Consider the following 16,600-nt stretch of genomic DNA (forward strand, 5'->3'; position numbering starts at 1 on the left):
CAAGTACATATATGTCAAGATCTTTGGGTGTATGATAGACATAAGCATAAATGGGATTATAATATAAATGCAACGTGTTTTTTTTTTTTTTTTAAATTTTTTTCCGGTACCAGGAATCAAACTCACGACCTCATGCTTGCTAGGCAGGCGCTGTGCCGCTGAGCTAAATCCCCAGCCCCACAACATGTTTTCTTTACGTGAAACTTCTACTTATTTCTCCCCAGTCAAGCTCATCTATTTATCTTCCTTTTAAGGAGAAAATTGCCAAATTCTCCTGTGATCTCCTGAAGTTAGAATAAAGAGACTCATGCGATATCTACAGTAACACTTCAACGACCTTGATGAACACAGGCAGAACAATCTAAACCAGAGAATATTTTTAAAGAACCACAGTTTGATTACCTTCAGGCACAACATAAACTAAATCTGTAGGCAAGGTGTCTTCCTGTCAAGGCCCTCTTGGTCTGTGTTTATGTCTCATTTGTGACAGACAGTGTAGACATGAACACACAGTGTGCTAATGTGCATAAAGCTGGCTGTGCAAATAAACACAAAAATATTGAGTCCTGTTATGTTCTTTCTTAATTTGCTTATCAGGTGTTTTAAAGAGATGAATAACAGTACAGATTCTTTTGCGGATATACACACTTCAAAGTATTAAAATGATTAAGGCTCAGTCAATAATACCAGTGGTTTGCACCTTGGATACTTACCAAAGAAATCAGCAGTTAATCGACTGCCAAAACCACAATGGGGACAATTAATGTCCAGGGAGGAGGTTTCAAGGACATGTGAATTATTCCTTTTTCTAAGTCTTTGCATTTCTGTTTCTAAACTGCTATATGGCCTAAAAGCCCCACTCTTCCATAGATGTGGTTCTCAAAACAGATTCTGGTTTTTATACCATACTATTCTGGTAGTTCTGCAATGCACCAAATTCCTGGGCTCTGGTGCCCCGAATTTTTTTTTAGTTGATCTGGGATGAGGCTTAGGAATTTTTGTTTATTAAGTAGCTCCAAGTGATATTATACACCAGAGAAGCTGAATGGAAATGCAGAACATTTCTGCATGCTGTATACTGCTAGAGTCTGTTGAAGATGGACATAGTAACTTCCTATATTAGGGTATTTATTTTCATTTCTTGCAAAACTGTTACTTTTCAGGGTGCAATTTAATATTTATCATGGTTAATTCCTATAATAAATGTATTTATTTTATTTTATTTTTTTGGTACGAGGAATCGAACTCAGGACCTTGCATTTGTCAGGCAGGCACTTTTGTCACTGAGCTACATCCCTGGCCCTCCTAAAAGAAATTGTATGAAAAATTTATCTGGGAATTTAGTGATAGAAAATACATCTCTCCTCCCAAAAGACTGATCTTTCAATTGATGATCAAAAGAATAAAAATTACCTCTTTTCTGCTCTGGACCATAGGAGCTCAGGGAATATATAAGTATGTCATTTTAGGTTCTCTGCTGAATTTCTCCTGGATCCTTCCTCAATATGGCTTTGGAACTTTCTTGTGGATTTAGTTTGAAGCTGTCCTGGTGCAAGTAGCTTTTTATTATAGTGCCTTTGGAGAAGTAGGAGGAGAAATTATAAACGTAAGAAAGTCTGTTCCTGGATGCATCTAAGCACATAAAATAGTACCTGGCACATCAAAAGTGCACAATAAACATGTGTGAATTATAATATAATGAACTACAATAATTAACATTTACTGTTCGTACACTTGAACCACACAATTTTGCTATGTGCTTTACATAATTTATCTTATTGAATCCTTACAGTTACTTTATGGAGGTAAATACTGTTACTGTTTCCATTTTAACATAAAATATTTAAAGTGGTGTAGACTGATAGTGTTGCCAAGGATTCTCTCTGTCCTGCATTCCTCTCTAAGCCAAGCCTGGGGTTGACCTGAGCTGCCTGTCAAGCCACTGTGCTCCTCATACCAACTTTGGTCTCATGTCCTGTGGTGCATTATCCTAATTCAGCTAGACCCGCAGTCACCTTCTTCTTCACTTTCCCAAAAGCCTTTCTTCGCTGACTTTCTTAAGCTTAACAGCATTGCTTGAATCTATTATCTTCAATAATATCCAATGTTTTGCATTTCTTCGTTATGTAAAATACGTTTTTTGGTAAACGTCCTCATTGCCAGGAACGGGAGACACCTTAAGTGTCCATCAGTAGATCCTTGGATGGATAAACTATGGTGTAGCAATCCAGCATGATTTGGCTCCGCCTTGTAAGTGCAAGAATTCAGTCTTAGAAGACTATGTACAATATGATGTCACTGACTTAAGATACCGGAAATGGCACAGAAATAGGGACAAAAATGCTGCCAGAGGCTAGGTTGAAGGAAGGGTCTGACCAGGGTAAACATGGAAAAATTCTTTATGGGGCTCTGTATCTTGTGTGTATAAGACTGTTACACATACATTAAAGAATCTGTGCGTGCATTAAAACTCAGAATTCTACTGTATGTAGATTTTAGAGAGATAGACTACAGAGTAGGAGAAAATGTTTGCAGAAACATATATTCAGTGAAGGACATAGATCCAGAATATATAAAGCACACTTAAAATTCAATAGGAAGAAAACAATCCAATTAAAAATGACAAGATTTGAAGAGACATTTAATCAAAGATGCCATACAGATGCTAAAGATGTGCAACCTCACCATTTGATAAATGCAAATTAAAATCGTCATGAAATATACTTAGTAGAATAAATAAAAATAAGATATATTAAAAACTGACAATGCTTAGCATGGATGAGGATGCCAAACAACTGAAACCGGTAGGGTTGCTGGTGGGAATGTAAAAAGGTTACAGCCACTTTGGGAAACAATTTGGCATTTTCTTACAAGTTAAGAACACCACATGATCCAAGAAGTTTACTTCAGTGTGTTTACCCAAGAAAATGAAAACATATGTTCGTACAAAAACCTGTATATGAATGATTACAGTGGCTTTATTCATAATTGCCCCAAGCTGGAAACAACCTGAATGTTCTTCAGCTGGTGAATGGATAAACAAGCTGTGACCTGTCCACACAGTGAAATTCTACTTAGCCAAAGGAACAAAACATCGATATATGCAATAACACAAACGAATTTCAGATGCATTATGCCAAGTGAGAGAAGCCAGACTTTTCAAAAAAGCCATGCACTGGGTGATCCATTATGACATCCAGAAAGGGAAAATCTATAGGAACAGAAAGCAGATCAGTGACTGCTGGAGGCAACAGGAAGAGTGGACTACAAAGGGACACAGGCGTGTTTTAGAGTGACAGAGCTGTTTTGTATCTTGGTTATAATGGTAGTTACATGACCATATGCATTTATCCAAACTAAGAGACTCATGCACTATAAAGAGGAAACCTCACTGTAAGCAAATTGCACTGTATGACTAAAAAATATCAAGATGGTGCTCAGAGTTGAGAGAACTTGACACTCTGTGGGTTTCACTTTGCCTTTCCCTTCAATTTTCTTTTCAGATCATGTAAGTGTTGAGTGTTTACATATATCATCTATTATGCTGAGCATTTCTGGGACAACAAAAGAAGTTTAAAGTCATGTGAAGTTGTTCATAATTATGAAGACAGACTTTGCTATTTAGAATTAATCTGATAAGTAATAAATGGTCAGTCATTACAAGGCCTCGCATACAAGGAGGACCAATGAATGTAACATCTTAGAAAGGTCAATCAGAAATGTTTTGTGTTGTCTAGATTATCGCTGGGAGTGAGGAGGGTGATAAGAAAGGGAACAGGGTGGTGGTGGTTTTGGTACCTGGTCGGCAAATTCGACACATACTTAGTGACAAGGCAGGGGCATCTAAAAATGATAAATCTCTAACTTTATAATGTTTTATACACTTTTACTACTTATATTGAAATGCAACATATATGTTTTAGTCTTGTGGCCAGGCATTAATCTGTCTCTATGTCATGGTAGTAAGGTTTAAAGAAAAGGATTAACCTCAAAATGTTAACAAGAAGGGCTGGGGTTATAACTCAAAGGTAAAGCAATTGCTCAGCATGTGCAAAACCTGAGTTTGGTCCCCAGCATGGAAAAACAAAAGCAAACAACAAAACCCATAAACAATCAAATGAGGAAAAGATTAAAATAGTGAGCTCAAAATTATGATCTTGGAAGAACTTAACATTTTTATGAAGAGGGAAGGTTTAACAGGAACTTTGATGGGGAAAGACATCTGTTCTGTTTGGGCCTCCAGGAGTTCAATGTCAGAATGGACCATCCACTCGGGAGATTCCCTTCCTGTCACTTGGCTGTTTCTGGAATGAGCAGGCACACCCAGCTGCAGGGCCTCTGCATGGCTCTTCCTCCTGGCTGAAATGCTGTTCCCTGAAGCCACACGGTATCTTTGAATGGTCTCCAGTCTTTATCTAAGCCCCACCTTCAGAATGAGACCTCCCTGGCCAGCTTGTTTTACAACTGTGACCAGCCCTCTTGTGTCCCTCTGTCTTGCTCTGCTTCTCTTTGTCCCACCACTTACTACCTCATTTCCTAGCATATCTGCTCTCTCAGAATGCCTGTGTTCACTGTCCCTCCCTTTGCTAGAATGCAAGGCCACAACAGCAGGGGTCATGAATGATTCTGTTCCTGGATGCATCTAAGCACATAAAATAGTACCTGGCACATCAAAAGTGCACAATAAACATTTGTGAATTATAATATAATGAACTATAATAATTAACACTTACCGTTCATACACTTGAACCACGCAATTTTGCTATGTGCTTTACATAATTTATCTTATTGAATCCTTACAGTTACTTTATGGAGGTAAATACTGTTATTGTTTCCATTTTAAAGAGAAGGAACAAAAGCACAGACAGATTAAAAGACTGATCCAAGGTTGTACAAAGCTAGTAAGAAATGGAGCCAGTGTTCAGACAGAAAGGGATTCGAGCATAGATACCTCGACCCCAGAGCCTGTAAACACATACACTCTGGCTTGGTTGGCACCTGGAAACCCAGAGGATTCTTGGTTGACAGATGAGATTTCGCAGATGGATTTGTCAGAGGAAGAAGCCATTTGAAGGAGTGAGCTCTCCAAGAGAAAGCTGGTACTGGTGATGTGGAGGAGGGACAGGCTAGGAAAGAGATAATGCACTTGCACAATTTGGAAAGATAATAATCAGTGTTTTTTTTTTGTTTGTTTGTTTTGTTTTTTTTAAAGGACTCAGGATTGAATGCCAAGCCCTTCACACGGAGATTATATCCTTCCCTTAAAAAAAAATTTTTTTTAAAACAAATTTTGAAACAGGGTCTTGCTAAGTCGTTAAATTGCTCAGGTTGGGCTAGAACTTGAGATCTTTCAGTCTCAGCTGCTCAGGGTACAGGAATTACAGCCTGGGTCAAAGTGGAATTTGAACTCAAGTTTTCCATATCTCAGCAGATTATAAGGAATACAGTTTAAATTCACACCTTGAAAAAAGGCAAAGGCCAGGTGAATTTCTTTTAGTCCCTATTTTTCGGTAAGGTTTACCTAAAATACAATCCACCTACTGCTGACTCTTACTGTAATTGCTTTCTGTGAATAATTTGGTTTCTGTTTCACCATAGAGTTGGGACAATTCCTTATTCTTTACATAAAAATCTCTAAGAATTCATTATTGAAATGACATTAACAACACAAAAAGTAGTTTTTGGGAAAAGAAATTTTAATTTAGATCATTGTTTTCCTGGTTCTAGCAGCAGCTCCTGGTCATACAAATCTTAACCCGGGTTGAACACAGATTTACTCTTCCGGTGTGTGCTGTGAAGGGTGACCTTTCAATCGCTTATGTCGGCCGCCCTCTTGTGGCGGATGTCGACTCTGCGCGTCTCCATCCGCTCCATCTTGCGGAGCCAGGGGCCAGCTTTGTCTTGAGCGCTCTAGGACGGCCGTGCTGGACAGAAACACCTGCTGTGCGATTTCACTTCTGGAGTGGTCTGTGGTGTTCTCTAAACACAAGGGCAAATGTGTTGCTTTTATTTATAGGCTTGATTCTCTGTATATCTTTGTGCCAACTGTTACTATCAGCAACTTTGGTTATAATCATTTCCACTTTCTATTTAATGGAGGATAATTAGCAAATGAGAGTTGAGAAAAATTGGCTGTTTGAAAAGGATTTACATTTAAAATCCTAACTTCACACCCTCCTCCAAATAACTGCACTTTTGTGCTAAAAGCATCATGTGTGTGTAAGGCTGAGAAATATCAGATTTGGGGACTGTGGATTCATCTTATTTAGAAGTTCTTTTAAGCTTAGGGAGAAAGTGGTAATGTTTGGAGGTGAAGGGAGGGGACCCCTCAAAAGGCTCTCCCTGCGGTGCCTAGGCACTTGCTGATGGCCCTCCTCCTAGAAAGTGGTAACAGACGCGGTAGATATAGCTCCCTAGTTGACATCAGGTCACCCTATATTATTTAATCTCACTAAATCAAAGGACAACATCATTCATGATACTCTGAAAAGGTCTTGACTCTTGAGATCAAATAGCTGAGTTTGAATTTAAACCCTGACCCTTAGCAGTGGGATTTTGGACACATTACTTAACCTGTCTTGTTGCAAAAGGAAACATCAACTCCTACTGGTCACTAGCTCAGAGGAGGACTGACATGAAGAGCCTTTCACTTCTGGCAGTCGGCGAAGCATCCTTCCTCTCTACTTCCCGCCCCCTCATCTCTGATTTATCTAATGTGGTTGAGAAGACGAGACACTGAAACACGAAGCAGACAAGACACAATAAATTGAAACTTATTTGATGACTATCCCCAGTTTTCTTTATTGTATTATCAATTCGTCTTTATGTGCTTGGAAGCTATGGCAATAACAATGTATACATTTAAGATTGTTCTAGCTTGAAGGTTGGTTGAAGTTTCAAAGGCATTATTATTTGGTGACCTGCAACAGTGTTGTTTGCCTGAAAACTTATTTTGTTTGAAATTGCCTTTGGAGCATCAATTCTCCTTTGCCCAGTGCTAGCCAGGATCAGGTCTCTAGCTCCCTATCTGCAATTCTGAAAACCAAAAAGTCCTGAAAACAAAAAGCTATTTTTATAATACTTTTGGTAGGAAAATCTGATCTATGCTGATGTGAGACTATTTGTAGTCTTTATTTAGTCTACTTAGTGTGAATATTTATGTGCTTCTTTTGGAAATGTTACTCTTTGATTATGGTTTGCTGCCTCAGACCCTACTGTAAATACATGAAACATGCTCTGTATTAACTTCTAGATTAAAATTAACCTGCTTTGACACACATTTTATTCTAGGGTTTGGGTTAAGGGTGCTCTCTTCTATTTCTCCTGTTTCTCTCTTCTCTCTCTCTCTCTCTCTCTCTCTCTCTCTCTCTCTCTCTCTCTCCTGTGCTTCTACTTTCTTTCTATTTTTTCTGTGTTCTTATATTTTAGATATGTATTTTTCAGTAACAGTTAGTTGGATTTTCTTTTAATCTAATAAAACAAACTATCTTTTCAATAGAAGATTTAGTCTACTTAAATCTATTTCTGATGATTGGATTTTTTTTCTGGTTTTCATTTTTTGCTAATATCCCACCTCATCTATACTTCTCTCCTTCCCAGTCTCCTGGATGGACTACTCTTCTCTTTTTTTTTCCCCCACATCTTTGTTCAATTAGTTGGCAAGTAACACCTTCTTTATTCCTCTATGCTTAATTTGGAAGTAGCATTTCCATGTATATTTCCCCTACAAAGTCCAAAATCAGTCAGTGTCATTACCTCTACTTCCAAGACAGTCTCTTTCTCTAATTCCAGCCACACTGCCTGACAGCTTTCATGCTATTGCCTGTTTTAGTTTTATCTGTTTTCAACTGAAAAATTAGACATTATTATTCAATGAAAATATGTATTTAGTATTTTGTCCCTACTTTCCAACTTGTGTGCTTACCAACAACTTACCCAACATATATTTTATGAATATCTTCTGTAGCCCTTAGGATGCAGCACTGGATAAAATGAGGTCCTTAACACTCTAGGGGTTAATTTTTAGCTCAAATTAATGAATGCTTCTTATTTTCAGCTCTTCCTCTGGGGTAATTTTCCTTCTCCATGTATATTTTTTAGTTATTTTGCTGGGGGCTTGTTGATTCTTAATTATTTTTAGACAGCTTTCTTGAGATATAATTCACATATCTTACAGGTTCCTTATCTAAACCATCTGATGAAGTCATTTTTAATATATCCACAGGTATGTATTATCCTCACCACAGTCAGTTTTAGGACACTTTTGTGACCTTATAAAGAAAGCCTATCTTGGTAGCAGTCACTCCTTGAGCTGGGTTGAAAAGTGCCCCCCCAATTCATGCCTACCTTGAACCTCAGAATGTCACTGTCTTTGGAAACAAGGTCTTTGCACCAGTAATTGGTTAAGATGAGGTCACACTGGATTAGCATGGGTTCTAAAGCTAATGAGTAGTGGCCTTATTAGAAAAAAGGAGGACATTCAGAGAGGCCCATTTGAAGAAAGACAGAAATTGGAGTGATGTAGCTACAAACCAAGGAAGCCCAAGGGTTGCTGGGAACTATTAGAAGCCAGAAAGAGGCAAGATAGGATGCTTGCCCGGAATCTTTAGGGAGAGGATGGCCTGGCTGATATCTTAAATTCTGAACTTCTAGCTCTGGTACTAGCATAAGACAATAAATATCTCCTGTTTTAAGATACACAGTTGATCATTTTTTTTTTTTTTTAAATCATGGCACTAGGAAACTAATACAATTTCTGCTCCCCCTTTCCCCTGGCCACTGGCAACCATTAACCTACTTTCTATCTCTATGGATGTACCTATTGTAGACATTTCCTGTAAATGGCATCATAGAATATATGGTTTGTTTATGTCTAGTTTCTTCAGTTGAGCTAGCAGATGTTTTCACATTTCACCATGCTATAGCACGTATCAATACATCATTTATTTTTATGGCCAAATATTCCACAAATGGATCTACCCCATTTTGCTTATCCATTTGTCAGGGGGTTGACAACTGTATTGTACCTTTTGGCTGTTATGAAAAATACTGCCCCAAACTTTTGTTTACAATGTTTTTTGTGTACACGTTTTTATTTTTTTATTTATACAATTGGAGGTAGAACTGTTGGGTCACATGAAAATTTATTAATAATTCGAGGAGCTGGCAGACTGTTTTCCAAGGTGGATTCACTACTTTAGTTTCCTACCAACAGTTCATGAGGGTTCCAGTTTCTGCATATCCTTAGTAACATGCATTATTATCTGACTTTTTAACCTTAGCCATCAGATGGGTATAAAGTGCCACCTCATAGTGATTTTGACTTGCATTTCTTTGACGATAGATGATGTTGAGCATCTTGTCATGTGCATACTGGCCACTTACAGACTTTCCTTAGAGAAATATCTATTTTGAGGCTTTTTCCAATTCTGGAATTATATTATTGTATATTTCAGAGAACTCCCTCAGCAGATATATGATTTTCAAATATTTTCTTCCATTCACTGAGTTGTCTTTTCAGTGTCTTGATTTGGTCCTTTGAAGCAGAGTTTTAATATTTATAAACTCCAGTTTACCTGTATTTTGTCAGTTGCCTATGTTTTCTTTTAACACATGAAGTTTTTAATATTAATCAACAAATAAAAAAGTAAACTTCAATAAATATAACAGGAAAATTATAAAAATTGGATAAATTCCTGAATGTTTACAAATAGGCAATTTATAAAGAATTTCTATTTTACTCATAACTTTTCATATTTCCACAATAGTAATTAAGTAGAAAGCCTAGAGAGAGATTCCACACACCAAAGGCCTAAATGGATACAGTACATGACCACATTACATATCAATAAAGTTTTAATGTGATAATTGAGCTTGTTTCTTGCTAGTTTTTCTAATCTAGGTTGGATCTATGAGAATGTTACTGTCAGAGGATAATGTATATTTAAACTATTCCTGTGCTTTGTTTTAATAAGTGTCTTGAATTTTATTTTCCATCGAAAGAAGACTCACTTGTAGGAAATTTAAGGATCCAAAACCCATTTCTCTCATCAAGAAATAATTTGAATTTAACTATAGATCTACAGGGTAAGTTGTTGGAGCTACCTTCTGATGACAGGCTGAAAAGAAAATTTGTAAATACAGCATCCCTTGCTTCATTTTGGATAAAAGTTAAAAATGAGAATCCTGAACTTGCTGAGATTGCTTTAAAATCTCTTCTTTTATTCCCTCAACATGCCTATGTTTTTGGTGTCACTTATAAGATTCTACTGCTAAATCTGAGGCCAAGAAGACTTAACTTCAGTATTTTTAGCTGTGATACTCATAACGTTTACATCTATTACTAATTTTGAGTTAACTTTTGTGCATGATGTGAGGCAAGAGTTCCATTTTATTCATTGGCATATAGTAGTCTCTGCATCATTTGTTGGAAAGACTGGGAAGGTATTAAAAAAGAATCAAGCTGCGCACCTACTCCCCAAGACAGATGCAAATTTCATGCATGGCAAGCAGTACTAATAAAATTTTTTGAAAAGGCAGGAAGAGCTACTATCCAGAAAAACAAACAATCAGACAAAACTATTATTGAATGATCCTGGAACCCTTTTCAAAATCATTTGACCATAGGCACTGTATCCTTAATTTTATTCCATTAATCTATATATCTATCTTTAGTCCAGTAGGACCCTGTGTTTTGACTACTGTCACTTTGTATAAGTTTTAAAATCAAAAAATGTGAGCCTGCCAACTTTGTCATGCTTTTTTGAGATTGTTTAGCTATTCTGGGCCATTTGAAATTCCACATGAATTTTTGAATCAGCTTGTCAGTTTTTACAAAGCAGTCAGTGGATTTTCTACTAGAAATTTCAGTGAGTCCATGGGTCAATTTGGGGAATATTGCCATTTAAACAATTTAAAGTCTTCAAATCCATGAACCTCAAATGTTCTTTCATTTATTTAAATCTCTTTTATTTTTTTTAACAATTTTTATAGTTTCAAAGTATATATTTTGCACTTTTTTGTTGTTTATTCCAAATTATTTTATTCTTTTTGATGCTATTATAAATTGAATTCTTTTCTTAGTTACACTTTTAGATTATTTACCATAAGAGCATATGCATACAATTTATTTTTGTATATTGATCTTATATGCTACAACTTGGTGAACTTATTTATTAGTTATAATAGTTTTCAGTGGATTGATTTTCTATATACAGGCTAGTAGATAATGTCATCTATGAAGAGATAGTTTTACTTCCTTCTTTCCAGTCTAAATACTTTTTTTCTTCCCTTATTTCCATAGCTACTTTGTATTTACCAGAAGTGAGAATATCCTGTCCTATTCCTGATTTTAGAAGGAATCCATCCACTCTTTTATCACTAAATGTAGTTTTAGCTGTAGGTTTCTGTAGAGCTCTCCGTCTGATTGAGTAAATTTTCTTCTATTCCTAATTTGTTGAGTATTTTAAAATCATGATTTGATCAAACACTTCTGCATCTACTGAGATGATTTTGTGGATTTTACTTTGTAGTCTAATAATATAGTGTTTTACTTTAACTGACTTTAAAATATTAAACCAACTTTGTTTTGTTGGTGTAAGTCTCACTTAGTTTTGGTATATCATTCCTTTTCAATATTGTGGATTGGTTTGCTAGTATTTTGTTGAGGATTTTTGCATCTGTATTCATGAGATAATGATCTTTAGTTTTCTTATGTATTTCTGTCTGGTTTTGGTATCAGATTAACACTGGACTCATAGAGTCAGTTAGAAGGTATTCCTTCCACTTTTATTTAAAAAAAAATTATGAAGAATTGATACTAGTTTCTTAAATGTTTGATGAATTGGTGTTAATTCCTCAATTGTTGGATGAGTTTGATTGGTGTAAGCTCCCTAAAGGTTTGGGTCTGGGCTTTGCTTTGTGAATAGTTTTTTTTTTTTTTTAATTTGATTCAATCTCTTTATCTGTTATACGTCTATTTAGATTGTTTATTTCTTCATCAGTTAGTTTCAGTAGTTGTGACATCCTAGGAATTTGCCTCTGTCATGTAAGCTATATATCTTGGTTACTTTTCTCTCATTGCTGAGACAAAATACCTGATGCCCAAAATTAAGGAAGGAAAGGTTTATTTATCATACAGTTTGTGAAGGTTTCAGTTCATACTTGGCTGGCTCTGAGGCAAAGTGGCGCATGGCAGAGGGCAACAATTCATGGCAGTGGGAAACAGCAAAAGCAGCAAGAGCAAAAAGGGAGGAGCAGCAAGCAAGCCTCTTTCCGGCCCTTATATTGTATGCAGGCTACCCGCCCCAGGGCAAGTGTAACACTCACACCCATAATCCTAGCATTGGACCATGGGTCAGTCATAACCTCTAGAAGCCCACCCCATGACTGCACGTGGCTTGTGGTGGGGAGAGGCATCTAGGTATGAACCATGACATTATATAATTTGCTTCCATAAAATTGGTGACAGTGTTTATTTAAAATCCTTTTTATGTCTATGAAGTTGGTAATAACTCCTTCTTTATTATTTGCACTAATTCTTATTTATGAAGTTTTTCTGCCTCAGATGCTTCATACATTTTGATGATGAACTCATATTTGGCAAAACTTCACCTGTGAAAATGTTTCTTCCAAAGAGGATTTTCATGTGTTTGGTATTGGCATTAGGTGGTACCAAGAACTTGGGACTAGTTTAACTTAATTTCTAAATTTGGGGACTTCGCAGTCATATAAGTATTTAAATTCAAAGACCACATCCACATGTAGATAAACTTAATGACACAAATTCTCATGAGAGACTCTCCTTCCAAGCCTGTTTCATTGGTAGATAAATTTCTTGCTTTCTCTCTTTTCTATATAGTCAGGGAGCTTTTCTTCTGGTTACCATTTCACAGAGAACAAGGCTCTCTGAAGGTCTCAGATTTACTTGCATGTGGGTATCTCAAGCTCAGTACTCCTAACATTACCTTCTGAGGTATTATGACAGCTGGCTATGATCTTCAAAGCTTTTACACTTCTGGAATTGGCATTTTTCCCGCAGGGAAGCCCCAGCTTCTATTCAAATGCCACTCTGGTTTCAGAAACTTGTATATTTTATTTTCTGCTGTAGGGAGTAAGATGTGCCATTGGGAATTTCTTTTACTTTTTAAAACAAAGCATCTTAAAAGTACAGTATTTTTTTTGTAATTAGTCTAGTATCTGAGTGTTTTTCAGTGAAGTGACTTTTTAGAATATCTAGAGAGCTATCCTATAAATAGAGCCTGTAATTGACCTATACATTGAACTATTAAAGGATAATTAGGGTATTTCAAGTTAATTTCTCTTTGTACTTTTATAAATATTACTGGTCTTTGCTCTTCATGCAAATATTTGTAGAATTTCTCTACATAATGGAATTAAGTGTAAGCTTGCTGGATCATAGAATGGTATGTTCAGCTTTACTAGAGATTGCCAAATTGGGCTCCAAAATGCTCATAACAAGTTGTTGGTAATAAATAACATTTTACTGCTGGAATTCTTGCTAATACTGGTAAGATTAAAATATTATTTGCTTATATGATTGGTAGGAAATGGCATTTGCCTATTATTTTAATTTACATTTATTGGATTGCTAATAGTCCAGCACTTCTCTCATGTTTGTTATTTATAATTCCTTTTTGAGGTATTGACTGTTTTATCCACTTTTCATTTTATATGAAGTTTCATTTTTCTCATTGATTTTTTAGAAATGTTTGTATAACCCTTTTCAATTATAACTTTTCCCTTAAGTGTTATGTAACCTTGTTTAATGTATCCAAGAGATTTAATCAATTCTTTCCCCTTATGATTTATACTTTTGGGTTTTGTTTATGTACTTCTGCCTAACCCTGAAGTAAAGAAACATTTTCCCATTTCTCTAAACACATATTTGATATACAAATCTCAGCACTTAGAGATTTATGACTTAATTCGTCCTCCTCATCTCCAAGTTATACTAAGTAAGGGAAGATCATTTCATTTTTAGAGTAGAAAGGGGTTCTGTTTGGTTGATAAATTTAGTTCATACTCCACTGTCATTTAGAAGACTTTTCTTATCCTTTGAATCTCAGCTCAGAAACACTGTGCTCTGTGAAGTCTTTTCCTCCTTCTCAAACTAAGTTCAATTCAACCTACATTTATTGAGCACCTTTTATATTTTTCACCCTCTCCCACAAGCTCAAAATATAGAGGTAAGCAGTTTGCTCAGTCTGGTTTGTATTCTTGTAATGAAATACCCAAGGCTGGATACTTTAATCAAGAAAACAGGTTTATTTTGACACACAATTTTGAAGACAAGAGGTTCAGAAGAATGGAGCCAACATCTTCTTGGCTTCTGATGAGACCCTCATGCAACATAACATGTTAGAAAAGTAGAAGGGAGACAAACATGTGCTAAAGAGACCCAGGAGAGGTATAGTGCTTATTTCATAACAACCCACTTTTGTGGGAATTACATTAATCTCTTAATGAGGGTGAAGCTACCATGACTTTATCACCTCTGAAACATCCTACCAATTCTTTTTTTTTTTTTTGTCTTTTTGTGACAAGGTCTCACTATGCAGTTCAGGCTGGCCTTGAGCTCACTTTGCAGCCCAGGCTGGTCTTGAACGGGCAATGATCTCCCGGCCTCAGCCTCCCAAGTGCTGGGATTACAGGTGTGTGCCACCACATCCTACCAGTTCCTAACACTGTTGTATTGGGAATCAAGGCTCAATATGAGTTTTGGCACAGATACACCATGTCAAACCATAGCAGACTTTATACTTCAGTGGAAAACATACAGTATACACATATTCCTGTGTTTCCTTATGTGCTGTAAACTTCATAGCCAAGCATGGTGACTTACGCATATAGTTCCTTAGAGGCTGAGGCAAGAGGATCACAAATTCAAACCCAGCCTGGGCAACAAAATGACTGAGCAAGACCCTATTTCAAAATGCAAAACAGAAAAAGGGTTGAGGCTATAGCCCAGTGCAAAGGCCCTCAACCCAATCCTCAGTACAAACAAGCAAACCCCATTACAGTCATTATTTTGATAGAATCATTCATTTACAGTTTTCTCCTCCATCAGCCAATCTGTTTGACTCTACCTTCAAAATATAACCCAAGGTTATGTCGTAGCCTCCTTCTTATTTCTCCTCCTGCTCTGTCACCTTCAGCCATTTATGCTTAGCACAACAACCATTGTAATGCTTCTAAACTGTGAGTCAGCTCCTATTACTCTTTTGCTCAAAACCCTCAATTGACTCTCATGTCACATAAAGCAGCAGCTTCAGTCTTTCCATCTGTACCTCAGAATCTGGCTGGCCCCTCTTCTTTCTCCACCTTCGGTTCCCTATAATTTCTATAACATTCCAAGCACTCTCCTGCTTCTGATCTTGGCATTGGTGATTTCCTCTGGCTGACCCTTCTTACCCTGGGGTGCCATATCCACATGCACTGTTCCCATCACTTCCTTTGTGTCTCTGCTCAAATATCACATTTCCAGCTGGGTCTTTGCTATGGTTTGGATCTATACTATTGCCCAAAGGTTCATGTGTCAGAGGCTCAGTCCTTCTCTTGGTGCTCTCAGAAGGTGTCAGCACCTTTAAGAGGTGGAGCCTAGAAGGAGGTTCCAGCTCAGTGCATGCCACTGAATGGGACTGTGAGACATAGATCAGTAGCTTTTGCCACGATGTGTTGCCACCATCCTGTGCTACCTTGCCACAGGCCAATAAATAACTGGACCATATGACTAGAGACTAAAACATCCAAAAATGTGAGCCAAAATAAAACTTTTCTCTTTTTAAGCTAGTTACCTCAGGTGTTTTGTTACCCTAACAGAAGCTGACTAGTACAGTTTTGACTAACCTGCAAAAAGTAGCACACTCTCTTCTACCTTCTATTTCCTTCAGTCTACTTTCTTTTTCTTCATGGCCATTATCAATGTGTCAGCACTTAGCATTTATTAAGTATTTATTTCTATCTACTGCCTTGAGGGTATACTCTCCTTGAGGGCCAAGAACTTTTTCTGTTCAGTTATATCGCTATTGTCCAGGTCATTGTGAGTTCCTGGAATGAAGAAATGTGTTCATGAGGAATGAATGAATACCAGGTCAAAGGGCTGGGGTGGAACAGCATAAAAGCACTGGTTAGATTGGGAAAAGCAGAGGGGTAGAAGGAGCAAGTTACCAAGGGAAGGAAGAGAGAAGGTAGAGCTTTCCCACTTTGCAGTTTTATTTACAGCTGCTGGGGCAGTTGATGGCCTTGACACTGCTGTCCTCTGTTGTCTTTGGCATTAATTTCCTTTATAAGGTCCTGAAAGTGGCTCTCAATAAATACTTCTTGACTGACAGCTTAATTAAGTCATTATAAGAGGATTTCTCCTTTATGACTCAGAAAGCAAAATCTCTTTCCAGATTGTTTTGCTGGGTAGCCTTGTCCCAGAGTTCCCAGGGAAGAGAAGGAACATGCATTTCCTGTGCTTGTGGGTGGAGCTCTAGAGGCTGATCATAGGACATGAGTTTTATTTCCTGATGCTGGTGATCCAACCCAGGACCCCATGTATACTAGGTAAGCACTCGACTATGAAGACACATTCCAG

Source organism: Chinchilla lanigera, unplaced genomic scaffold, assembly GCF_000276665.1.
Source record: "Chinchilla lanigera isolate Chin_1 unplaced genomic scaffold, ChiLan1.0 scaffold00082, whole genome shotgun sequence".
Taxonomy (NCBI): domain Eukaryota; kingdom Metazoa; phylum Chordata; class Mammalia; order Rodentia; family Chinchillidae; genus Chinchilla; species Chinchilla lanigera.